The sequence below is a fragment of the Chrysemys picta genome, chromosome 3 (genome assembly GCF_011386835.1).
Source record: "Chrysemys picta bellii isolate R12L10 chromosome 3, ASM1138683v2, whole genome shotgun sequence".
NCBI classification, from domain to species: Eukaryota; Metazoa; Chordata; order Testudines; family Emydidae; genus Chrysemys; species Chrysemys picta.
Window position 1 is genome coordinate 199,847,106 of NC_088793.1, and position 26,084 is coordinate 199,873,189.

The window sequence follows — 26,084 nt, forward strand, 5'->3', positions numbered from 1 at the left end:
TCTCAGACAGTGGGGCTCTGAACCTGCATCTCCCACACCCTAATGGAGTGTTCTAGCCACTCATCTATTCGGTAAAAAGGTAGCAGCACAAGTGAGAGAGAAAGAGAGAGAGAGAGTGAGTGTGTTTTTTCCAGGGCCTGATCCAGTCGATGTGCTCTAAAGCAGTGCTTCTCAAAGCCGGTCCGCCGCTTGTTCAGGGAAAGCTCCTGGCCATCCGGGCCGCTTTGTTTACCTGCCATGTTTGCAGGTTCGGCCAATCGCGGCTCCCACTGGCCGCGGTTCGGCGTCCCAGGCCAATGGGGGCTGCGGGAAGCAGCGCAGGCCGAGGGTTCTGCTGGCCGCTGCTTCCCACCGTCCCCATTGGCCTGGGATGGCGAACCGCGGCCAATGGGAGCCGCAATCGGCCGAACCTGCGGAGCAGCAGGTAAACAAACTGGCCCGGCCGCCGGGGGTTTTCCCTGAACAAGCAGCGGACCGCCTTTGAAAGGCACTGCTCTAAAGAGATCTCTGGACACGTCTACCAGATTAGGTCCCACAGGCAAAGTCGGCAGAGGGGACACCTAATTTGATGATCCTGCCATGCACAGGTATCAGGAGTTAGGCATCTGAAGGCATGACCAGAGGCAAATTTTAGGGGACTTTATTGGCACCTGGAGGGTTTGGCAACAGCTGAGTGGGGCTTTTGAGGATTTCAATAATGGACTGAGACACCTAAATCCTTTTCTGGATCTAGCCCATGGTGTCAATCTAAGTATTATTTGGAACGGTGTCAATTTTCTATTGTATTTGTATTCTTGGTCACTCTAACATTTCTGTCCCATTTTTAACTTATTCCTGGACTGTCTATTTGCATCCAGAGCCATTTTCCCAAGATGTATTCCAAACTATTTGTGACACGATACAACATAAGCTGCTGCTCTTCTTGCTCATAGTAACAATGAAACCTTTGCGTAACTTCATAGTGCCATGAAAAATAATACCACCTTTATTAGGTGTTCTTCGTGTAAGCCCTTTAGACTTTCTGGTGGCACGAAATATTTAACAATAAGCTTCTTTGACCAGATAGGGTTGTCTCTTTTTTTTTTTTTTTTGGGACTGTGTACATAGACTATTTGCCAGAACAGTAATGGCATGGAAATCTGACTTCCATAACTTTGAAGACAGCAAGTCTCTTTTTCCTCTTTGTAATGGCCCCAAGATTTAGATATTTGGACTTTGGAAATACACCTTTACCTCGATATAACGCTGTCCTCGGGAGCCAAAAAATCTTACCGTGTTATAGGTGAAACCGCGTTATATCGAACTTGCTTTGATCCACCAGAGTGCGCAACCCCGCCTCCCCCAGAGCACTTCTTTACCACGTTATATCCGAATTCGTGTTATATCGGGTCGCGTTATATCGGGGTAGAGGTGTATCTGTCTTTCTATTGATTACAAAAACTGGTGGAGGAAAGGGGAGCGAGACTGGACAAACCTTATAAGGACAGAAATGTTCTTTAAAATTATTGTGAAAATGTAGTCACATTCAGTAGCATAATTAGATTGAGGACCACAGCTGAGAAGGATTAGGCTATTTGTAACCCAAAGTACTATGCATGAAATCTAGTCTAATTTTCATTTTATTCTCAATAAAATGTTCTTTCGCTGTACTCAGTATGCTTTGTAAACGCAATGATTGCAGTTTTTATTACCTGTATCAACGGAAAAAAATAAGGTGAATTTTACCTCAAGTTATTTGAGCCTATAAAATTAACAGATTTGTCTAAATTCAGCATTTAATGACTCAAAGGTCCAAAATAATGATTTATCTTCTCATGCTCTGTCAATAAAGGTTCCAAATAGCCTGTTTCTTAAGGCATTTGGGAATTTTTTTTAATTAAAAAAAGCTGTTTTGCCATACTCCCAGAAACTGCTTTTAGCAGCTACAGAGTTTAGTCAGATACAATACATGCAAAGCAATTTTTTCTGAAGGATTTAGCTATTAGTGTTTTAATCTGTAAACAACATTTATTAACCCCATTAATCAATATCTAATTTAATGTAGCTTTGTTGGTCTCGGAACTTCAGTGCATATGAATGTCAACACATTTTGTAAATCAAATAACATTTCTGATTTAGATTAGATTAGCCCAAACACCTGTATGTGTGTTTTTAAAGTGAATACATATCTCTTTTAAGAGAGAGCAAATCAACACATTCTACAGAAACGAAATGAGTTTGGTGGCTTTTACAGTCTTTCAAAAGTAATTTTTGAGCAAATTTGGTCCAGATCACATCCTCCCCTCAAAAAACCCCTGGTAGAGTCCCTTGGCAACATCTAGTGTAATTTTAATCAATAAACAGGGGCACACAAATCCTGTTACTATACAGTCACATAAACCACCTGCTGTTCTGTTTCGCATATTATAAAAGTCAGTCAGTCATTGGGTTTAATATTTGACCTGCCTAGTAGACGACTCATTTTCGTTTCAAAGCCAAAAAGAGTTAACACTCTTCTGTGCCTTTGAAAATTCCAGCAGGAGATGTTAATTTAAGGATTCTAACCAGTTAACAGTGGTTTTTTAAAATCACATTTTGCTGAAATGCAAACTGTAATTAAATACTAAATAACTGATTTACAGTCTGACCTAAAATCGGAGTGTACCTGCTGTGTAAGAAATGACCAAGTGTGTGCACTGTTCTAGTTTAAGCTACTGGCACATGCTGGGCCCAGGGATAGCAGTCAGTTTGAAAAGCCAGTGCCTCGGCACGCCAGTATCTCCATAGATATATTTATTTAGTTGTGCAACATTTTGCTTGCAAAATGGAGAGTTAGAAGTTTGAAAATAAATGTGTAAAACACTTGCATTAAACATGATTTCTGCAACATAATTACAGTTCAAAACAGCCAATTTATAAACTTTTAAAATGGCCTCTTTTGAATTCACTGTAAGCAATTTTAAAAATACTGAATGCTAATAAAACCACTCTAGTGTTAGCCTGCACTTTTCATTTTAGCTTAATCCCAAATAGCTGAAACCAGCTGTTTGAAAGCAAACCAAAAAAAAAGAGGGCCAAATCCCTTTTCTACTTCAGTACATTATGCTACTTGCACTAGTAGAGTTATGGCCTAAAACTTCATTGTTTTTGCAGCCCAGATTAAAAGCATGCAAGTAAATCGAGAAATATAATGGTTTCCCTAGATATACTGAACTGGGAATAGAGGTGTGGGTAGCAATCTATGGCTGCAACCCTGAAAACACGCACAAGTCCATTTACACATCAGAATAGTTCCATTCTACTTAATGGACTATTCCTATACAAATGGTTATCTATACATGGAAGCATCCGCAGGATGACTGATGCTGTTGGATTTAAACATGTGCTGAAATGCTTTGCTGAGTAGAGACTAATTTTAGCATGTGTGTAAGTGTCTTGCGGAACTCAGGCCTTAATCCTTAAGGAAGAACACAAGTCACTTACAATTACCAACAAAGGAAACTATTATTGAACACACACATAATTGATCCTCTGAATTTATAGTATATATTTTTGCATCATGTTCACTAATTCTTGGCGGGGGGATGCATTTTCAGTGTCGTTAATAGTAAAATTGTAAGCGGTTTAAACAATTTGAAGTCTGGTGGGGTTTTTTAAGTAAGTTCAGTACAAAGTTATAATGGATATGACAGGTGTGTAGTTCATTACATTTATTTCGTTCATCCATATGTTTTCCTTCATCATGTAAGGCCTGATTTTTAAAGGTATTTTGGCACCCACAGATACAGTATGGCAGCTAGTGGGATTTTCATAAGCGCCTATCTGCATCTTTAAGTGCCTAAACACCTTTAAAAACCTTAGTCTCCATCCCTGCAAACATGTGTACATGTTTAACTCTACTGAATCATCCCACTCAAGACACTGGGACTACTCATATGGGTAAAGTTAAGCATGTATATAAGTGCTTGAAGGATCAGGACCTTACTACTAAGTAAAACCAGCACCTTTTGATCATTTTGTTTCTTGGTTGATTACTTAATTTACACACCACTGAAAGCTTTTGTTGTGGTTTAAAATATTTACACTTGGCTGTCATTCAAATGTTCTTTAATCCTAGAAACATTAACTATGTTGGAGGAATTTCAATGGAAAAAGAAGGCACACTATGGCCTTCTGCAATCATGTGTAACAAATTTAGCGGGTATCTCGACACTATGTACTTGGGGGGGGAGGGAAATCACAGCCTTGAATTGGAAAGCACACTGAAGGAAAATAACAGAAGACCCTATACAACAAAATGAACAAAAGCTAAATGGAAGTTAAGAATTGTTAAGATTAATATGATCAGTTTAACTACTTCCCCTGGATATTACCACTAAACTGAACAACTGTATATTCAGGGAAAGCTACAGCACCTGATTCACATTTTAAACAGTGAGAGAAATTGATTAGCTCCTTCCTATGAGAGAAGAGAATTATATGACACGAGGAGGAAGGAAAACCCTAAATTATGCCAGTGGCTTTTAACTCCGCTCAGCTCCTTTTGGAACACTGCCAAGAAACAAGTATCGAGGGATACTTTAGAGCAATATATTCCAAATGCAAAAGTGCCAGGAGAATATGTTAAAAAAATTAAATTGTTCTGTTCCAATATTCAACACTCATGGAAGTCTGAGCAGAGCCTGCTAATTATCTCATTTGCATGGACTGTATGTGAAATGGTATTCTGAAGAATTCCATCAGCAAAATCTTTAAAAGGCAGATAGTCTGGTCTGACTGCCTAGCCAGCATGCAGAATTGATTTCCTTTTTTTAAAGGAAGAAGAATGGCAAAACATTTGTATTTCTACAAGCATAGGTGGGCAGACTTCTGGAAATATCTCCATCTGCAATTCCACAGTGCGGCTGTTTTGAACTGCGCTCTGGAATGGGTAATTTCCTCTCAGAGGGCCTAAGCATGCTCTCATTGAAGCGAACGGCAAAATTCTCCACCAAGAAAAAGATTGGGACAAGTATCATTCCAACTATCCAATAGGAAAAATCACTGCCTTTACATGACTCAACATCTAGAGAACTCAAGACCAGGAAAAGGGACCATGTGCAACCCGTGTATCCCACTCCAAGGAAGACATCTATTTTGGCCCTAAGCAGCAGTCAGTAGCCTCTATGGCGGTCGTGCTGGCCCATGGAAGCACTGCAGGCTTCTCTGGCTGTTCAGTGAGAGACGTTTCCCCCTCTCCCAACCCCCACCCTCCCCGGTCCAAAATGATAATCTCCCATATTTAACAGGCACCACATATTGCATTCAGGGAGCTTGACTTAAGGCCCTTCATGTTTCATTAGTAATGAGGGATGCTGAAGGCAGGCAGAGTTGTAGGAAAGAGATCTTTACTGAGCAAGTTGAGAGGCCAGTATTTGCCTGGTGGCAACCTAGTCTCCAGCTTGCAAACCTGAACTCCAGATGTCAGGCTGAACTGACCCACTTGACCCCTACTGAAATCTGACCCTTTATCTTCAGTCCCACTCATGGCATTACACATCTCCAAAGTCGTTTTTCAGGTTACCGGTGTGCTGGATTGTTACAGGGTTTGTTGGTCTCTCTGCAGCAAGCTGATTTATCTTCTGCCTAGTTCAGCCTTCTGCAAAGATAGCACCTGCAGCCTCTAAGGATTTGAGTTCAAAAGAACATATTTGTCACCGGAATCTGGGCCTTTGATGTTCCTATTTAATTAAGCACCAGCTGAAAGTGCAAAAATTGTTGTAGAGCCAAATGGAAACACTGTTGTTTATTTATTATATTGATGTTTGTTACTGAAAGAAGCTAGAGGCTGGAGCCAAAAATGTTCTTTCAAACAATTTTCTTTGACACACAAAGATATGTAACGGAATAACTTCCAACAGGTGCTAAATTAGTTTCCCAGAATGATGTTTCAGCTGAGTTTTAAATTTGAGAGACAGCAGTTATCCCTGTGTGTGTGTATAATATTATTTTATTTTACAATGGAATAGAATTCCTGCTTTACTTCACTAATTTGCCCTACAGTGACACTGAATGACTCTATTGTTCATGATAAAACAAAATCTGAGATTTTAATCATCTTAACCTTGTGGAGCCAAATTTTAAAAAGAAAAACAACATAGTTATGTCTGTAAGTATCTATATTTGTATACAAAAAGGTACCATGCATGCCTCTCAGGTAAATGTGGTATAACCGTCCATCTACATGCAGATTTATTTGTGCATATAAATGGAGGGTTTTGCAGGAGCAAGTGATTAATGCATATTTTTGTGGGTAGAGCCATCATGTCCGCCTTATAAAATGCAGTACTGCAAATTATTTGAATAGCCATACAAAGTTTACATCCAATCTACTATGCAAACATGTATTTTGGAATCCCATCAACAAGGAACTAGTTTTTGCAGCATAAAAGAACATTTCAGTTTGGAAAAAAATTAAAATAAATCACCTTGAGTCAACAGGGTTCTCCTCTCAATGGATATTACACATCAAAACTCAAGACAAAATACCCTTGCTGTTTTCTTCATTGCTTTCTCATCAACTCCTCTAAATACTGAAGTCTACATATGAGTTTTTAAAATAAATTAAACCAAGCAGGTCTTTACCTATTGAAGTACACATTTTTAAAAGCTTTCAAATTCTCTGCACAGAGTATCTGGGTATGATGGGAGACTAATATAGTGTTTGACTTTTTTTCTCACTGGTTTGTTGGTCTGTTTGGTGCTGTCTGCAGTCACACTTCATGGTCTCTAGATTGAGAAAGGCAATTCCTTGGAGCAATCTTATAGAAGTTGAAAAGGAAAGGAGTGCTTTAAGTGCTGAGAACCTACAGGAATAAAATGTAATTCCAGCTTGATTGAGATTAAATAAAATAAATAAATAAATAAATAAAGATATCCTATCTCCTAGAACTGGAAGAGACCTTGAAAGGTCATTGAGTCCAGCCCCCTGCCTTCACTTGCAGGACCAAGTACTGATTTTGCCCCAGATCCCTAAGTGGCACCCTCAAGGATTGAACTCACAACCTTGGGTTTAGCTGGCCAATGCTCAAACCACTGAGCTATCCCTCCCTCCCCCAATTATTATTAATTCTCAATTATTCTCAATAACTAATAAAGAAGTGCAGAACTCCTCTGCTACAAAATCATTCTTCAAAACTATTGCCAAACAGATCCCTGCCACACACTTCTGCTTTTCCTTCATTTCCAAATCCAGTTCCTACAATCCCTGTGGTTTATACACTAGTTTCAACTCCCTCTTCAAATCCTCTCCCTGTTTCCCTTCACTGCTCCCCCTCAGACACTAAGGCTGGGTCTACACTACCCGCCTGAATCGGCGGGTAGAGATCGACCTCTCGGGGATCGATTTATCGTGTCCCGTTGGGACGCGACAATCGATCCCCGAATCGACGCTCTTACTCCACCAGCGGAGGTGGGAGTAAGCGCCGTCGACGGGAAGCCGCAGAGGTCAATTTTGCCGCCGTCCTCACAGCGGGGTAAGTCGGCTGCGATACGTCGAATTCAGCTACGCTATTCACGTAGCTGAATTTGCGTATCTTAAATCGACTCCCCCCTGTAGTGTAGATGTAGCCTAAGAGTCCTGCACCCAACATAGGGTACCTTAATATTAGACCTCATTCTGACAGCCAAAGTAAAGTTAAGAGCGTACCTAAAAATTAGAAGTTGGTAAGGTACCAGTGATCATGATCCAGTTACATGTACTGTGTGCAAACAGATTATGGTGCCAACCAATAATCTGGAATTTAAAAGGGCCAATTTCCCAAATCTTAAAGCAACTGGTGGCATAACTGACTGGGAACTACTGGATGCCCCAAAAGCCGCAATTCCACAGACACAAAAAAGACAATACTGGGCAAGAAGCTATTTTGGTTAAAAGGAGATGTGGAAGCAGTGATAAAACATAAATTAATACATGAAGTATGGAAAAAGGGGAAAGTAAATAGTACACCTCTTCCCCGATATAACATGACCCGATATAACACGAATTTGGATACAACGCGGTAAAACAGCGCTCAGGGGGAGGGGGAGGCTGTGCACTCCGGCGATCAAAGGAAGTTCGATATAACGCAGTTTCACCTATAACGCAGTAAGATTTTTTGGCTCCCGAGGACAGCGTTCTATCAGGGTAGAGGTGTAATTAATATAAGTTGCAAGTTAAAAGATGTAAGTGACTGATAAGAGAAGCCAAAAGTCATCAATGAAATATCAAAGACCAATAGGGTTAGGGATAATCAGAAGGTATTTTTAAACATATTAGGAAAAAGAAAAACCTTGGGCCAGGTAGAGGTCCATTGTTAGATACAGAAAGTAAAACTGTAAACTGTAATGTAGAATAGGAAAAAGCGTTCCACAGATATTTCTGTTCTGTATTTGGAATGAAGAAAGAAGATGTACCCATCCCATATAATGCTGTGAATGCAATAGAAAGCTTACCATCTGTAACAAAGGAAGATATAAAACAGCATCTGCTAAAATTAAACATTTTCAAAACAGGCCCAAGAGGAACTCTCTGAGACAAATCCCGTACAGAAAAGATGCTGTTAAATTGCTATTATTGTAGTCAGCCTCACCTATTAAGAAATCAAAAGTTACCAACCTATGCTATATATCCTAGGAGGATTTCTCTGAGGAAAGGTGTCCCAAATGTGCTCTGTTACTTGAATGGCCAAGTAGTAAATGCTCTATTGGATATAGGAAGATCCCAGACCGTAGCCCACTGGATTCCTGCGAAAGACTTAGATCAAGAGAGAACTAGGAAAAGAGTCTGTGTACATGGGGACAGGAGGGTATACACCACCGTAGGGGTGCTTCTTGGCATAAGCAGCCAGCAATATTTTATGTAGCTGATAGTAGTGACAAATCTCCCATAGATTTCCCTGTTTTAGCAGATTTACTAATTGAAAACCCAGTGTCGGTGTAGAGACTAGATCACACGTCGAGAAAGGAGGAGGAATTTCCTTCTCTGAGTTAGACCAGGCTCTTTTTGGGGGGAGAAAACAAGTTGTGGAGGAGATGGGAGAAACACCAACGGGGGTAGGGAGGCGCCAATAAGGGGACTGTCAGGGGAAGGGGAGTCGGAAGTAGATGATGTGTGGAATATACCACTAAACTTGGGCCAACTTCAAAATGAAGATTTTCCTTCAACCCCTAGAAATAGTTAACATTCATGGAGTACCCGTAGAAGGGATAAAAACTATGTAAGATGGGACAGATCAAGAGCATGTGTTGGAAAGTGATTTACTTTGTGTTAAGGGTTGATAAGGAAAGCAGTTACTGATTCCAAAAGTTTGTAGGGGAATGGTCCTGAAAGCAGGACATACTAATCCTTGGGCTGGACACCCAGGGTATGTCTAGCCTTTGAACTGGAAGTACGATTCCCAGCTCAAGGCGTACTCGTGGCTAATTCTCATCAAGCTAGTATGCTAGAAATAGAGTATTACCACATCAGCGCAAGTGTGGAGAAGGGCTGTCATAAATACAGACCCAACCAAGACCCTAGGCACGTAACTCGGAGTAGCGAGCCCTTCCTGCTGCTCACATTGCTACAGCTACTCTCCGTGTTTAGCATACTAGCTTGATCAGAGCTAAAGCAAATATGTCTCCTCAAACTGGGACTCACACCCACAGATTAGTGTAGACAGACCTTTAGGGCAATGGAAAAAAAAAAAACCTCATGCTAGAGTACTGAGATGTTTTTACTGGTGTGGCATGTATCGGCAGATATATGACTGTATTAGAGCCTGTTCTGAAAGCCAGGTAGTAGCCCCAGAAAAGAAAAGTGTACCTTTCTCCTGATAGCCATGGGCATAATCAGTCCTCTGGAGCACGGTCACTCAGGATACTGCTATATCTTAGAAATAGAAAGAAATAGAAATAGAAATAGAAATAATGGAGATATCCCATCTCCTAGAACTGGAAGGGACCTTGAAAGGTCATTGAGTCCAGCCCCCTGCCTTCACTAGCAGGACCAAGTACTGATTTTGCCCCAGATTCCCAAGTGGCCCCCTCAAGGATTGAACTCACAACCCTGGGTTTAGCAGGCCAATGCTCAAACCACTGAGCTACCCCTCCCCCCCCAAGTCATCTTGGCACGGGATGACTATACTACTCAATACCCAGAAGCATTTCCCCTCAGATGCATAAAGGGCCAGCAGGTTGTTGAAGTCTTGGTGAAGTTATTTGCTTATTTGGAGTGGCAGAGGAGATTATAGCTTACCAGGGGCCTGAGAGCAGCCTTTGCCCTGGTGTTCTTCCCTTCTTTGTATTTCATAAACATGAACCTGACTACTAAACACAACCTTTGTATAAAATCAGTACAAAATGAACTCTGCTGTGTTTGTTAGGGGGGAAAAAACCCAGTGAAGTGTTTAAGTGTTTAGTAAGCCTGGTGCTTCTTTTTTATTACATATGAAAACATTTAACAGATTACTTTACCTGGTATATAAGATATTGTAACCCTACGTGGAATAACTTGTCTTTCTCACTCTTCTCCTCTATGGCAAACTACAGAAAACAATATAAGATGTCATGCTGAGCTGCAGATTTTCAGTGATTGTTTCCTCTATATTTGCTGAGCCGCTACTTTATACTTGGTCAAACAATTATTCAAGTAAATTTAGCACACCAAAACATTGCCAAATATGGCATGTTAGTGACAGAAACCAAGTCAGAAGTCATCACTGAAGGGAAGGATTTCGATGGATTGGAAAATACTTATGTGTAAAATGCCAATCAATTATGCAACCATCTTCATGATTCGGTGGATATGAAAAATTACTCTTGTGAGGCAATGTGCTTAAGAAGAGAGCATATGCAGTCGTATACTTTTACATTCACTGTTTTTTCTCTGCCAATTTACCAATTGTAGAAGTATCTCAGCACTACTACACATTACAAAGCATTATCTTAGACTTTAATTTCCCAAGAACAAAGCTACAGTCTGAACCTAACATGCTTATGCTTCAATTCCTGCACCAAGACAACTGCTGCTGAGGATGTGAGACAGAGAAATCTAGACACTAATTCATGATATTTAGATCTACAAACGAATGTATTGTATGACAATAGGTAATCCCAGGACAGTCTCTTTAAATCAAGAGCTACACAAAAAATGATAGCTGCAACATCACAGTAAAGAATGTTTGCACACCTGCTATATTACCGTACAACAATTAAACATAGATTAAATATTATTCATAAAGAGCCAGATTTTCAAAATCGCTCAGCATCTACAAATGGGACCAGATGCTTCCAAAGAATTTGTTCCCATTTGGGCACCTGAATGAAGTGGCTAGATTTTTTGAAAGTGCTCAGAGCCCAGGAAGAACAAGTAGCCCCATGCAAAGAACATGTACAGCAGTGGCCTATTCCTCAGAGGACATTATCAAAAGCTATTTCAGCTTTGTTCTTCGCAGCAGCATCACTGCCTGATAGCCCCAAACATTTCCTTCAACATTAAGATAAGCAAATGGAAACTTACTTAATTTTTCAAAATAATCAATCTGAAACACTGGAGCAGTGAACATGTGGAATGTATTAACTTGTCCTGATTATCAGAGGGTGTTGTCAGATGGTTTGTTAGACTGAGTATGTAGGCTATTCTCTTGCTGCATTAATCTAATTTTTCAGAAATTTAGAACCTAAATGGGAAAAAAAGTTCTTTGCTGTGGAAATCTGACATAAAAGGTCTCCTCTGAAGGGGCTTTTCCCCCCCAAAAATGTAAAACTAAGTGTAGCTGGCTGGTTTTTGAACAAGCAATTATCTCAAATGGTATAAAAATCTGTTTAACTGACAAAGAAAATACAAAAGCAAACTATTCATATTGAAACATCAGCTGTGGAGTGCATGGCCTTGTGAACTATTTGCAGAGGTCTCTCAAAAATTCTCCATAGTTGGAGTTGTGCCTCCTGTGTACTGGGTCCATAACACTTGTATGCAAAAACAGCCTAGACACACGATGAGGCAATAACACAAAGTCTCAGAAGCAGGAACCATTTTGGACCATCCAACATAGTTGAGATTTTTTTAAGACAAGACTATAACATACTTAATACTGAGGAATCTGTCCCAAATAGAAATCAGACTTCACATTGTTTATCATCTTTACTTGCGCTATTTTGCTTACATGTGTTTGTGCGTGTGTTTTTACAGAAAGCAGCAATGTTACAGTGGCAACAAAAGAAAGGAAATTCTGCTTAAAGCTGAAATTCTGTACTCAACTGGCTGCCCCACTACTATATCACACTCTTGCACTAAGAAGTAGCAGCACATGTGGCATGCAGTATAACGTGGTACAACACATGTGGGATGCAGTACACATTTTGCCCTTTAGTGACACACAGGTTTAGAGTTCTAGAATTAGTGGCATAAATGGGCCCCCTCTTTGTGCAGGAGCAAATGTTTAGATGTTTCATCATGCAAATCACGAGTCCTAGCAGTAGTCCCTTACTCACGTAAGTAGCGGAATTCCTCACCTGAGTAAGAAATACTCACTCTGTAGCTAGATGGCTGCTTACTGAGTGACCTCTAGTGGCCAGGGGTCATTTTGCAGGCACCTGCCCCCGTTAGTCACCTCTTGTGGGCCCCTTACGGACTCCATACTGTCTCTGTTGTGGCTCACAGCACCCCTACCCAAGGCTGATTTAATATCAAATAAAGTTCACATAGTCCTCCAAGTCCATAATCATAAAATAATCCGAACAGTCCTCAATGAGCTCCCAACAGAATTCGATGCTCATAACTCCATGGTTCATACTTAGCGCTGGTTCTTCAGCCACCGCCTAGAGCTCTTTCTCTTGTCAGTCTGTCCACACAAAGCTGCCAGTCCCAGCCCTTTTTTGGCTGGTGCTTGGCTCTGGCTTCCTTATCCTGTCAACCTCTCCCCTGTTCTGAAGGAGAAGGCAGTCTATATAGTGCCCTCTACCAAGAGCTTCTTCCCAGTTGGCTGGAATCATAGAATCATAGCATATCAGGGTTGGAAGGGACCTCAGGAGGTCATCTAGTCCAACCCCCTGCTCAAAGCAGGACCAATCCCCAACTAAATCATCCCAGCCAGGGCTTTGTCAAGCCTGACCTTAAAAACCTCTAAGGAAGGAGATTCCACCACCTCCCTAGGTAACCCATTCCAGTGGAAGACAGGAGAGCCCTACATTACAGGGCTCCTGATCCCGGGCCCTTAAACAAACAGTGTCCTGGGGTTTTCCGTCCCTCCTCCAACTCCTATTTCTCCAGGCCCCCTTCTTCTTTTCCCCTAACAGGCCATTTTCTGAGCCTTTGTTTATTCTAACACCCTGAAATGCAGTCTTGTCCCCCTTTATTCTTAAAGGGCTGGTACACCCCTTTGCACACGTGAGCTACGAATTTGCAGAATTCCATTTCTTTATCCTGCAAATTAAATCATCTTATCACGTGGATATTTCAGCCATATCCAACCCACAAAAGCATCCTTCTATGGTCTTGCGGTCAAGGTCCTAACTATGACTCTGGAGACCTGCGTTCAAGTCTTATCTCTGCCAGAGACCACCTGTGTGACCACAGGTAAATCAATTAATCTGCCTTCCTGACTCAAGTCCCCATCTGTAAACTAGGGAAAATACTTATGTTCTACTAATCTTTATCTGTCTTTTCTATTTAGATTGTAAACTGTTTGGGGCATGGCCTGTCTCTTATTAAGTGTATATAAAGCGGCCCCCAAATTCAGCTGGGGATTGTAGGCACAACGGCAAAGTACAGAATAATTTTCACATTCTGAAAATAAAGCCTAGCACAAAGACGACTGAAAAATTACAAAAAAAACCCACACAGGTTTTATTTATGTATTTTTAAAAGTCCTTTTTCCTATACTTGCCTGTCCAAAACTGAGAGGGGCAAAAATCAAACTTTACTTTTACTTTTATTTGTGATACCTTTATCTTTGGAAGAGTCTTTCAAGCAACACAAACCAACCCTCTGGTTGTGGAATGAACTGAGGAGGAGGGTGCATTCTCTCAGGTGAATGACACAAAATCCACGGCAACAACTGGATACCTGTGCTTGACTGACAGGGAACTGCCAATCAATCTGGTATAGGAACAAATCAACAACACCACTGAATTTCAACAGGAATTAGGCACCTAACTCCCTTAGGTTCCTTCAAAAATCCCAGCCATTAATAGTACTTATCTTTACTGCTACCAGTATCATTTTAACACATTCAATTCATTATTTGTAATCTCTCCATGATGGAGTGATGGGTTTTTTTTTTCAATTAACACAGAACTTTGCAGACAATTGTAGCAGTTTTCAGGTACTTATAGGTCACATTTTGAGGTCAAAACTTCCCAATCATATTATTTGGTATTAAATGTACAGTGCTTCAATTTTCTGATTTCACCTGTTTTTCCTCCTCCTGCTCTTTCACCTCCATTGCAGCTTAAGCATTAGAATAGCGAGCAGATTGTGAACCACTCTATAATTCTGATGTTCATGACACTGTAAATACACCTAAGGGAAAACCTAGGTATCATCCCTAACAAAAGTCAATTCAGTGCACACAGCGAAAGCCAGCCGGCTCAATAAAGGTAATATATGAGACCACACGGAATGTATCATGAAAAAGAACACTGATCAAAACTAAAGCAGATGATGAGAGATGCTAGTAACACAGAGTCCCATGTCTGAAATAATTACTTACAACATTTAGATCAACTATGAAAACAACCACACTGCATGAGCTGTACTGCATCACATATTCAGCACAGACGAATAAACTCTAGTCTGGTGAGAAAATATTTTTCAGAGATTATTTTCACTACAGAGGAAAGTCGGGACTCCCCTTTTCTTTTTCTGACAGGCACAGGCTTCACTTCCCCAATATAACACAACCTAGGCTTGCTTTTTAGGAAACTGCATTCAGATGTTGTTCCTCTATGACATCATTAATCTCCATGGAAACCTGCTTAGAATGACCGCTGGCCTGAAATAGGTACTGTCATCCCAGATCAACTCAAAAGAAGTACAGGAAAAGATCTTACATTGCTGCCAAGAGATTTGAACTTCCCTAGACTATAATACCAACTTTGAAAAACAAAAGGATCCTTAGTGCGGGGTAGAAGAAAGAGGTTTGCATTAGTACAGTCTATTATCAGTTTGTGTAGCATTATATCATTTCAGGAAGCCAGTTGCGGATAACAATAAAGAGTTTATTAATCCTTACTTTCAGGCATCATCAGGGAACACCCCTCTTCACTGGAGTGCAACCAGGTGGATCATGCTTTTTTCCCTTTGCCATGCCAACACAGCCACTCACCATGACTAAGCTCCCTGCTCTGGAGTCAAGGTATCTACTCTAATAGAGATGTTTTACCTAGCAAATAAATCTATCCCCAAATGTATCTGTTTCATGCTGAGTTAAACTGAGAGGGTAACGGACCAAAAAAAATAGACTAAAGGTCATTAACTTTTTTTTTTTTGGCAAGCTGCCTAGCAGACTTAGGTTTCTATAATGAAAATATATTTACACACACACACACACACACACACACACCATATAAATGTGAATTAATCTGCCTTCTTAAGGACAAGTTTAAAAAAACAATTATACATTAAAAATTAGAACAGGAGTACTTGTGGCACCTTAGAGACTAACAAATTGGTGCCACAAGTACTCCTGTTCTTTTTGAGGATACAGACTAACACGGCTGCTACTCTGAAACCTGTCATTAAAAATTAGATGTCTCTGACATTTGTATAGATGCAAATTGTATCTAATATTGAATAAACTTCCATCATTGAATTTTATTCAGGGGCGGTTTTGAATTTCCATTGATAATTGGCATAAAATTGACACGTAATTCTTTCAGGAGATGTGAAAGAAAAGAAAAGAAAAGAAAAGAAAAGAAAAGAAAAGAAAAGAAAAGAAAAGAAAAGAAAAGAAAAGAAAAGAAAAGAAAAGAAGTGGGTAGATATTTTTAATAACTTACAGAGATGTAGTATGCACTGTTGTTGTAGTCATGTTGGTCCCAGGATATTAGAAAGACAAGGTGGGTAAAGTAAATACCTTTTATTGCACCAACTTCTGTTGGTGAGAGAGAGAAGCTTTCAAACTTTAGCTGATTTAGCTGGGAATTGGTCCTGCTTTGAGCAGGGGGTTGGACTAGATGACCTCTTGAGGTCCCTTCCAACTCTGATATTCTATGATTCTATGATTCTAAACTTACCCAGAGCTCTTCTGCAGATCTAGTAATACAAGTGTAGTGTTTACTTTAGCTGTACTGATTCATTTGTTTTTAGCAGCACGGAGAGGTACACAAAGAAACATAGGAGCCAATTCTGCAAGACACACACACTCACTTTCAACTAGCACTTCTCAGGATCAGGCCCTTAATTACTCAAGGCCACTCCTACACATGCTCACTTGTACAAATCATGCCACTGAAGCCAGTTTATTTAGATCAGAAGAATTTTAGGCTGGAACCATATTTTGTTCTGCTTGTACAGCGCCTAGCACAGTGAGGTCCTGCTCCATGACTGGGGCTCCTAGGGGCTACTACAATATAATAAAATAATTATTATTCACGTCACCAAGGTTTATAGGATCAAGGCCCTATGCGTATGTAAGACTTTGTTGGCTAACAAAATTCAGGGCATGCTGCAAGGCTCACCTTGTCTTCCTCACTGCTAAGGAGCTGGTTGGTAGACATAGCTGAGTGGCTGCCATATGTGACTTTGATGTGGGGGTTAATTAACTTGCTATTTTCATGATGCCACTGGGCTATATGAATTGATCCGACTGATGGGTCCACTAGTTTATCAGAGTATTTTTAAAGAGATTGTCTAGGATTCCCAAGATCATTTTAATAATGAAATTGGTTGAATTGCAGAGAAATAAAAATCCACATAAATTACAAATTCAAACGCACATTTATTAATGTTAATATAAACTACAGATGTGTTTCTTATGAAATACAGAGGCCTTGTTCCTGCAAACTCTTCCATGGTCTACCACAGGGAGTGGGGCTGGAGGCCACCTGGGGCCCAATTAACATTAAGTATTAGCCAAAGTTCTTTGCATATAAAATAAAATTCAGGTCCTTCGCATGGCCACTCCCAAACTTTAATGAGCAGAAAGGGGGCAGGACGTGGGACTGGTTTGTCTGAGGAGACAGGGGCTTACCTCACATCCCCAGCAAGATGCAGGAGATATGCAGCAACACACACTCCCACTCTAGCCTTTCTCCTGCTAACAGGCAAAGGTGTGACATATCAATTCTAAGGACTGGGTTGGTGTCCAGCCTTGTAAGAGTGTGTTTAATGGAGGGAAGTAGTGTCTTCCCTCTTGTGTCACTTGTGTACAAGGGCCATGCACAATCCCAGCCTTTTTGCTCATACAGGGCAACAACTGCACAAAGACAGCACCTAGAACGACACCACCCTCCTGCAAGGGGGAAGGGTCCCGGAGCTTGGGCTCCTGCTTGGGCCTAAACATCTACACCACAATTAAACAGCCCCATAGTCCAAACTCCGCGAGCCGGAGTCAGCTGACCCGGGCCAGTCATGAGTGTTTAATTTCAGTGTGAACATGCCCATGAACTGGGCGACATGTTATTATGGGTTGTTATGAGATTGGTAAGTGTGAACTCACCCTTCACTTAACGTAGGTGTAAACATAAGCACAGTCTTCGGCCTCGTCTACACTCGGAAATTAGGTCGGTGTAACTACATCGCTCAGGAGTGTGAAAAATCCACATACCTGAGCAATGCAGTTACACCGACCTAACCCGGTGTAGACAGCGCTAAGCCAACGTGAGAATTCTCCCGTCAACCTAGCTAGCACCTCTCCGAAAAATAGATTACCACTACCAATGGGGGGAACCCCTTCCGTCCGTGTGGGTAGCGTCTTCACTGAAGCACTGCAGCTGCGCTGCTGCAGCCTTTTAAGTGTAGACGAGCCCTAAAACCACCAGGAATACGTGAACCTATCCCGGAGCTTTTGGCTAAGTATTGTTTTGGGTAAGGGTGTGAGTGTGAGAAGAGAGATCACACACAAACGGAGGTGAGACAAAACAGATGGAATGGGAAAGGCAGCCTGAAAAGCACTGAAAGAAACCTTGGGATATGTTTTTGGGTTGGGGATGGAGGCTGGAAAAAACTGCTCTTGGTGCTGTGAGCTAAAGAAGCGGTTTCCTGCTATTTGATTCTTTTTGTGTTCAGAGACACACCAGATAGCAAGTGTGAAAAATCGGGACAGGGCGTAGGAGGTAACAGGTGCCTACATAAGACAAAGCCCCAAATATCAGGACATCAGGTCACCCTAGAGACACAGGACTTCGTACAGTCTTTGTAAATAAGCCAAACTGCATGAAACAAATACCTGAATACCACCAATTTCTACCGCCTGCTAGAATACCCACAGGGCCCCAAACTTGGACTAGCCGCACAGGTCAAAAAGGGGAAACAATAACATAGCTAATTATCAGTACTGAGCCAGAGTCTATCCTCAGATACACCTGTAACCACACTGATGTCAGGGGAATTGCATGTGTGTATCCATGGGCAGCAATTAGCCCACTGTCCCGCTTTCTACCTATACACTTTTTTTTCCCCCAAAAGTGCTCATTATTTTTATGATAGCCTCATGAATCCGAGCCATGGGAACACACTGTCTCGAACACTTGTCAAGAGTACAAAAACCTGCAGCCAGAAGTGACTTGGTACATTAGATTAGAGCTACAGAAATAAGGTGCCTCATGAGGCTTTCCTCAAACTCTGCAAATTTGGCCCACTTTAAACCATCTTTCCTTCATTTCCTGTGGCTGTTACCTCTGGCTATAAGAAATTGTGATGCAGCCGATGCCTTGGTAATTCCGTAGTTAGCCGGAAGGAGCAAGACATTGGTTCCTTCTCCCCCTAGAGACGTTTGTAAAGTACTTAGCCGTCCCCGGCTCTGCAACCAGAATCCCAATCACTGCTTGAAGCTAAGTATATCTTGGTCTGGGGGTGGAAAGAAAGAAAGAAAGAAAGAAAGAAAGAAAGAAAGAAAGAAAGAAAGAAAGAAAGAAAGAAAGAAAGAAAGAAAGAAAGAAAGAAAGAAAGAAAGAGACTACATTACCAGGTAGCATCTCCCAACCACCACCTTAAGAAAATGGCACACCTGTTTTTGCTTTAGAACAATGAACCACTCCACATTAGAGAGGAAAAAAAAAGGGGCGGGGGGGGGGAGAAGAGAGAAAAATCTTCCAAACCTCTGACCATTTATAAAAGAGGCACAAGGTCCTAGCCTCAAGTTAAGGAAAGAAAAATTTCACAGTAAGGTGATAAATTCAGTCTTCCTAAGCAAAGGCACCGGCCGCATCAACATTGTGACAGCTCTTGGTAGGCAATCCATACTATAACATTGATAATGTGTCACGGCGACGTTCATTCATTGCCTTCAATTTACAGTGTGACGGTTAACAAGCAAACGAGCATCAGACATAAAACAGCTGAAATTAAACCTTTTAAACAAGGTAAGCAATAAACCCATATGCGAAGGCTTCTTGTAATAACATCAGCCTTAAATATCTTTCATTGCTTCTAATATTTTAATGGACCTAAATATTCTGCTAAACAGGTCTCAGCCGTGATGCAATGTTGTGTATTTGATTACTAGTCCCCTACTGCAAGGAGTCAGTCTGCTTGGCAGGTTTTTACACTTTGAAGGCGCTGCTGTCAGTGACAAAAGCCTATCTGAACACAGGGGATGTTCAAACGGGGTGTCACGTGAAGAAATTGGAGAGTGTAAAAATGTCAAAACCAGCTACTTCCTCCTCCGTAATGGTTATTCATAGATTCTAGGACTGGAAGGGACCTCGAGAGGTCATCGAGTCCAGTCCCCTGCCCGCATGGCAGGACCAAATACTGTCTAGACCATCCCTGATAGACATTTATCTAATCTACTCTGCATACGCAGTCTATTAAATTTGGTCCTCCTGGGTCCCAAAACATTGTTAAAGGGATAGCACCAGATTCAGACACACCTTACATTTCTATTTCTTAGAAATAGTTTCTATTTTTAAAAATTAGTCAAATAGAATCACTTCTGATCATCTGAATTTTAAATAATTAGGGCCAAATTCTGATCTAAGAACCACATACACACACACAAGCCAGTAATAACAAGCAGCATTTATCTACCTATGCACCTAAAAAATGCTCCAGAAAGCATTATATCTGCCTAGTTTTCTTCTTCAACGGTAATCTTGCTTCTGACTCCTTTTTTGCTCCTTGCTGTGACTTGTCTATTTCAACACAATTTAGAACTCCATAGAGAATGGCAGTTTGTTCTTTATATCTCCCTGCTTTTCTGAGCTTCTGCAATTTGTTTGCAAACCTTAGCATAGGTTATTGCGCATCTACCCAGTCTCTTTTGATGGGGAGGCAATGTCAAAATTGGAGATATTCACTAAAGTCCTATCTTTGAAGGTGATAGTGTTAGAAGAGTTATTCAAACAATTTCAGGTTTTCAATCTCTAAGAGATTATATAGATAAATCTAGTCTATTCAACTGCTATATAGTTATGGCCTTCAGAGGAGAAAGAGAAAAATCTGAGGTGTCAGAAATATTTACTAGATGTGGGGGAAAAAACGACTTTTGATTTCCAAATAGTCAGAGTAAAATTTTCAAAACTTCTTACATGACTGAAATTGAAAGTCAGTGAGATTTAAATTCACTTAGGTACTTCTGAAAGTGTTATTCATAGAACTGTGGATCCACATGAAAACCAAATAACTCTGGCAGTAGCAGAAGTAGGTACTGGAAAAGGAACAAAAATTGTAAGTGGATATTAATTAGTGCAATATGGTATAGTGGGGGAGAGAGGGGAGGGGTAGTGATTAGAAGAGAACACTGGTCATTTGGATTCTTGTAATTTTTCCTACTTCTATCACATGGATTGATGTGTGATCTTGAACATGTCTAGTTAGATTGCAGGCTCTCCAGGGCAAGGATCGTGAATTCCTATTTGTTCAAATAGCAGGAGTGCACTGTGGGTGTTAATGAAAGCAAATGATTAATAATAATAAAGGACTAATATGACAGATGCTATTGATTGTCACTTGTGTAGGAGAAACTACAACCCACTGCTACAGATTATGCTCTAACATTGCCATTTGAAATACTGAAACCAACATTTAATAATTGTCATTTATTAGAAACTCATCAAAATGCAAAGTCCCACTGATTCAAAATGTTGGAATATTACAATACACAGAAATGCAGCACAATCACATTGGAAAACGTAAGTGCCACTAAGAACGTGAATGCAAATGTGTACATTTTGCCTTGAAATGGCAATCAACATGTTTTTTTCTTATTACTCTCCCTTCATTCCCCATTATTCTGGCATTCCTGGGTATCCGTGCATTTTTCTAACCTTCAGAATGCTATAGCAAAATTATAAGTCACCTACGATGCCAATGATTCTGAGAGGTAATCTAAATGGACAGGCTGGAGTGGTGCGTTTTCTACTCAGTAAAGATGAATAGCACATGGATATTCAAGCAGTACTGCCCATCTCATCTGCTCTCTGTCATTTAAACAAGGAGAACACCCTTGGATTCCAGTGAAGTTCACTGCTCCACTAGAGCCTCATTCATTGCTATTCACCTGGTTTCTGGAAGGGGTGTATTTCATCAGATCCTACCTGAATTCAAAGAAAGACTTTGGCTGCTGTTCCACAGTGGCTGGGCCATTGCTGGCTACTTTATCTCTTGGAAGTAATTCATCCATTCACAACTTCTGTGAGAATAACGGTTTGTTGCACCCAAAGCACTGCAGCCCCAGCTGTATTTCCAGGAAAGGGATATATTTCTTCAACCCCCTCCCCATCCCTGATTTAAGTGCAGAGTATCACTTGCACTGTTTGGAGGGCGTGGGTGGAAAAGAGGAGGAGACAGGCAATACGGTGGGTTGGTATTTTCTGGTAGATTCATCGTTGGGGATGTGAAATGAGAGGGATTTGGTACTGGGATACTTGTGAGGCCAACAATTTTGTGGGTGTGGGAAGGGGGTCTTATTCTATTGGCTTCCCTCCTTCAAGGCCTCTTTTCCAGAGCTTTCAGCTTTGTTTGGAGTCTCCAGCAAAACACAGGTGGCAGAAAGCCATATTTAGGACCATCGCCACCACCACGACAGGAGTCCGAGATTTGTTGGAGCCAGCGGAGGTGGGTCCATTCGGACCAGGGTTCTGATGGGACTAATCATTCCATTCTATAATATTTAGGCAGAGTGGGCATCTCCGGGGGGCAAGAGTGTCTGAGTATGAGGGCAGTGGTGATTACTGAGGCTCTTCCTAATTTTATTAGATTAATCAGGACCAAACTAGACAATTTCACGAGTGGGTTGGGTTAATAGGGCACCTGGCCACTCAGCGTGTGGAGAGAGATCCAGGTATGGTTTGGGAACCATGAGGAAAAGTGGCTGATTCTTTTTTAATATCCTGGATTTCTTCTCTCCCTGGCTAGGGACACTTAGAGGTAATAAATGGGATTTACATTTTGTCCTGGGAGTCTTTTCCTGGGCAGGCAGCTGTTCCCCTGCAATAGATACTGGAAGGTGACTGGGCAGGTTGAGTAATGCTGCTAGGAGATAAGGTCACAGCAGACCAAAGATCTGTCTGGGTGCTTGAAATTTCTGGTTCCTGTTGCAACAGGCATAGAGAGACTAGGCAATTGGAGCTCTTCCAGACACAGGCCAAGTAGTCTACATTTATTAGTCCCATGGGTTTGTCATCCTGGTAGTTCCATGATGTTCACTGTGGGGTCACTGGTTAATAAAATCACAACCACCCCTTTAAGTACAGAGTTTGTTGGTCTCAGCCAGAACTGGATGGATGATTTGGCTGGGCTTTTGTTAGCTCAGCTTTCACAAGGCAGGTACTCAGGTCAGTATGAACTGAGAGAAAGCTGGAGGGGTGCCCTAGTTGTGTTGCATTCCTATTGATTGAGGGGTCGTGCCCTGCCTTTGTTACGGTCGTGCCCTGCCTTTGTTGCAAACAGAGTGGTTTTCATTCCTCAATGGCTCCACAGGCAGCACTGGTGCCCAGCATGGTTTTCCATCTGCTTCCTAATTAAACCTCTCTCTCCAAGGTGGTCATCCACACCATCCTGACCTTCCGACTACTGCCATGAGATTTCCTCAGGTCTGGCCGGGCCAGCTACTCTAACTTCTGCTGCTGCAGAATGCAGTTGCCCACCTGCTCATCAGCATCAACAATGGGGAATATATAATATCTGCAATAGCTACCTATTCACTTCCCGGTGCAATTCAAGCTATTGGCACTGTTTTATAAAGCTCTGTATGATTTGAATCCTGACTACCTGGAAACTGCCTCTGTCTCAATTCACTGATCCTTTCATTCAGTTCTACATAAAATCTCCATACAATACAATCTTCAAGTACATATTCACCTGTACACAATGATTATTCCAGAAGAAAAAGGTGATATGTCAAACCATAAACTTAAACTTCTATATAAAACAAAAAGCAAAAAAAAAGACCATTAACTTTATATTTGCAACTGCTAGTCAGTTATCATTGCTAGCCTACAAGCAGGTAACTTACCAAAGTAGCTCTCGATTGGCTGGTTAAACAGCTGGATGGATTAGACAGATGTGATGGGAAAGTCTTCCTTCTGTGAAATAATAAAACAGATCAATAAGGCTGGTGCCATCTACTGAAATCTCCTATCGAAAAAACATCCCTTTGAAAGTCCAGAAATGTATGGTATCAAGAGAAACATTTAAAAACAAGCTTTAGTTATGCCTTTGTTAAATCATGGGAAAGTATTAGCTATATGTCTCTTAATGGAAAAGAGACAAATCACAACGGATAGCGATAAAAGCTATGGATCACACACACCATTTACCACTGCATTGTGCCAGGATAGATTTCAACATAAGTAAAGCATCCTAAATAATTAATAAAGATCAGAAAGCAGCACTTGAATAACACTGCCATATTTGTAGTCTTTCCAGAATAAATGTTAGCTGACTTTAATTGTAGGAGTTGCCTCATCATAACGGTGCTGAGAATTTCCCCCCATAAATGAAAATTAACTTTTCCTATGGAAAGGGACTGTACAATAATTAGCAAGTCTGTCCATGCCAATAAACGGTTCCTCAATCAGGGACCTAACAACCCTTCGGTAACAGATGCTGGCATCATTGGTACCCATATCCGACCCACATCTGGCCATGCTGTAGACGCAGCAAAATCAGCCTCTTGAGAATTTGGGGCACTGAAAGAAAGATCCTAGCAATGTACACTGACTGTAAGGAGGAATAAAGGAGGGGAAATCTTGGGTAATCTTTTCCAGGGCTTTGGAGCGGAACCTGGAGCTGGAGCGCGGAGCAGCTCCAGAGCAGTGGAGTTGCAGGTTTTTGCCTGGAGCTGGAGCGGAGCCGGAGCACAGCTCCAAAGCCTTGATTTCCTCATCCCCTGGAAAACAAAAACTAAGCTCCAACTTTTCAGTAGAAAAAACTGCAACCACCTTTCCCCCTTCCTCCCCCCAGCTTTCTGGGCAGGTAGACAATATAAATGATAATTTTTGAAGAGTTATAAAAACATAAAAGACATATATTATATACATTATGCCCCAGGACATAAGCACATTTTTAACAATACTTCTAAATAATTCACTTTAACAATGAGTGATATGGAGGCCTAGCCATGCCCATATGGTGCTAATTGCAATCGGATGCCCAGATAAACCAAGAGGCTGTTCTGTGGCCAGCAAATGGGAATTGCGGCACTTAGTGTGTGCATGCTTGTGGTTAACTACATCATCATAAATTAAAAGTGTGTTATTGATTTAACCAACCATGGTGGACCACTAGTATCAGGCATCTGCCTGCTGCAGTGAAACTTAATTTATTTGTCTTCCTTTTTTGCGACCAGGGGCTGCTAACAGGGAGTTTCGCAAGGGAGTTCTCCAGGTGAAGGAGGAGCAAATACAGGACCCTGGGGGTAAGTGACTGTCTGTAGTGTGTGTTTGTTTGTGTTTGAGGGTTACTTGCTGTGTGCTGAGCTTGTGTTTGTCAGTCTGTTTGGTTGTTTGAAGGACCATGTGCTGTGGCTGGCAGTTGGAAGCTGTGAGCTTCAAAGGAAGGTCTGAAGGCTAGAAGCCTCTGGTAATTGGCTGAGCCTTAATCAGTGAGCAGGGCATTCACCCAGGCCAGGGCTTTATAAAGCAGCGCACAAACAACCAGGGAGCTTTTGCGACCAGGGGCTGGTAACAGGGAGTTTCACAAGGGAGTTTAGAAGGGGAGCAGGAAGGGAGCACAGGTCCTTTGCCGGTTCTATCTTATACCCTTTATTCCCCTTAAAACCTATAAACCAAACTACATTCAAAACGTCTTGCTTTAAACAACCCCTTCATTAACTAGGAGACAATGCAGGCAGAAGCCCACCTGCAGAGTGGGGGCTCTCCAGTTTATTGCACTGAGTGTAGCATGTATGATTACCTGCCCTGTGGGCGGGTGGCGTATGTGTGCATTCGGTGCAAGGAGCTCCTGGCCCTCAGAGACCACGTACAGACTTTGGAGGCAAGGGTGGCAGAACTGGAGGAGCTAAGGGAGGCAGAGAGGTATGTTGATGAGGCTTTCTGGGACACTGTAGAATTGTCCCACCTCCGGTCAGACAGCCCCTGCGCTGTTGAGGAGGATGAAAAGCCCAGGGAAGCAGAGCAGTCAACGGGAGCAGAGGGAAACCTTACCATAGTTGGGACCCTCCTTCCAGACAGTGCTGGGGTTGCCTCTCGCACCGAAGTTACCTCTCCGGCGGAGGGAACTCCAGTTGCTAGGAAAAGGCAGGTATTAGTATTGGGAGATTCGATCATTAGAAACGTAGATAGCTGGGTTTGTGATGACCGGGAGAACCATATGGTGACTTGCCTGCCTGGTGCGAAGGTTGCGGATCTCTCGAGGCATCTAGACTTATGTGTAGTGCTGGGGAGGAGCCAGTGGTCGTGGTACATGTAGGTACCAATGACATAGGGAAGGGTAGGAGAGATGTCCTGGAGGCCAAATTTAGGCTGCTAGGGAAGAGACT

General features: G+C 41.6%; 1 protein-coding gene across 15 annotated transcripts in view; it reads right to left on the reverse strand.

The window, feature by feature from the left end:
• Nucleotides 1–26,084, reverse strand: part of PLCB4 (phospholipase C beta 4) — a 318,161-nt gene that overhangs the window by 178,369 nt on the left and 113,708 nt on the right. For all 15 annotated transcript variants that reach the window (XM_024110413.3, XM_024110408.3, XM_024110392.3 and 12 more), the window contains one exon: nucleotides 23,598–23,667. The gene's annotated coding sequence lies outside the window, so the exon portion shown is untranslated. The remainder of the gene's footprint in view (nucleotides 1–23,597; nucleotides 23,668–26,084) is intronic.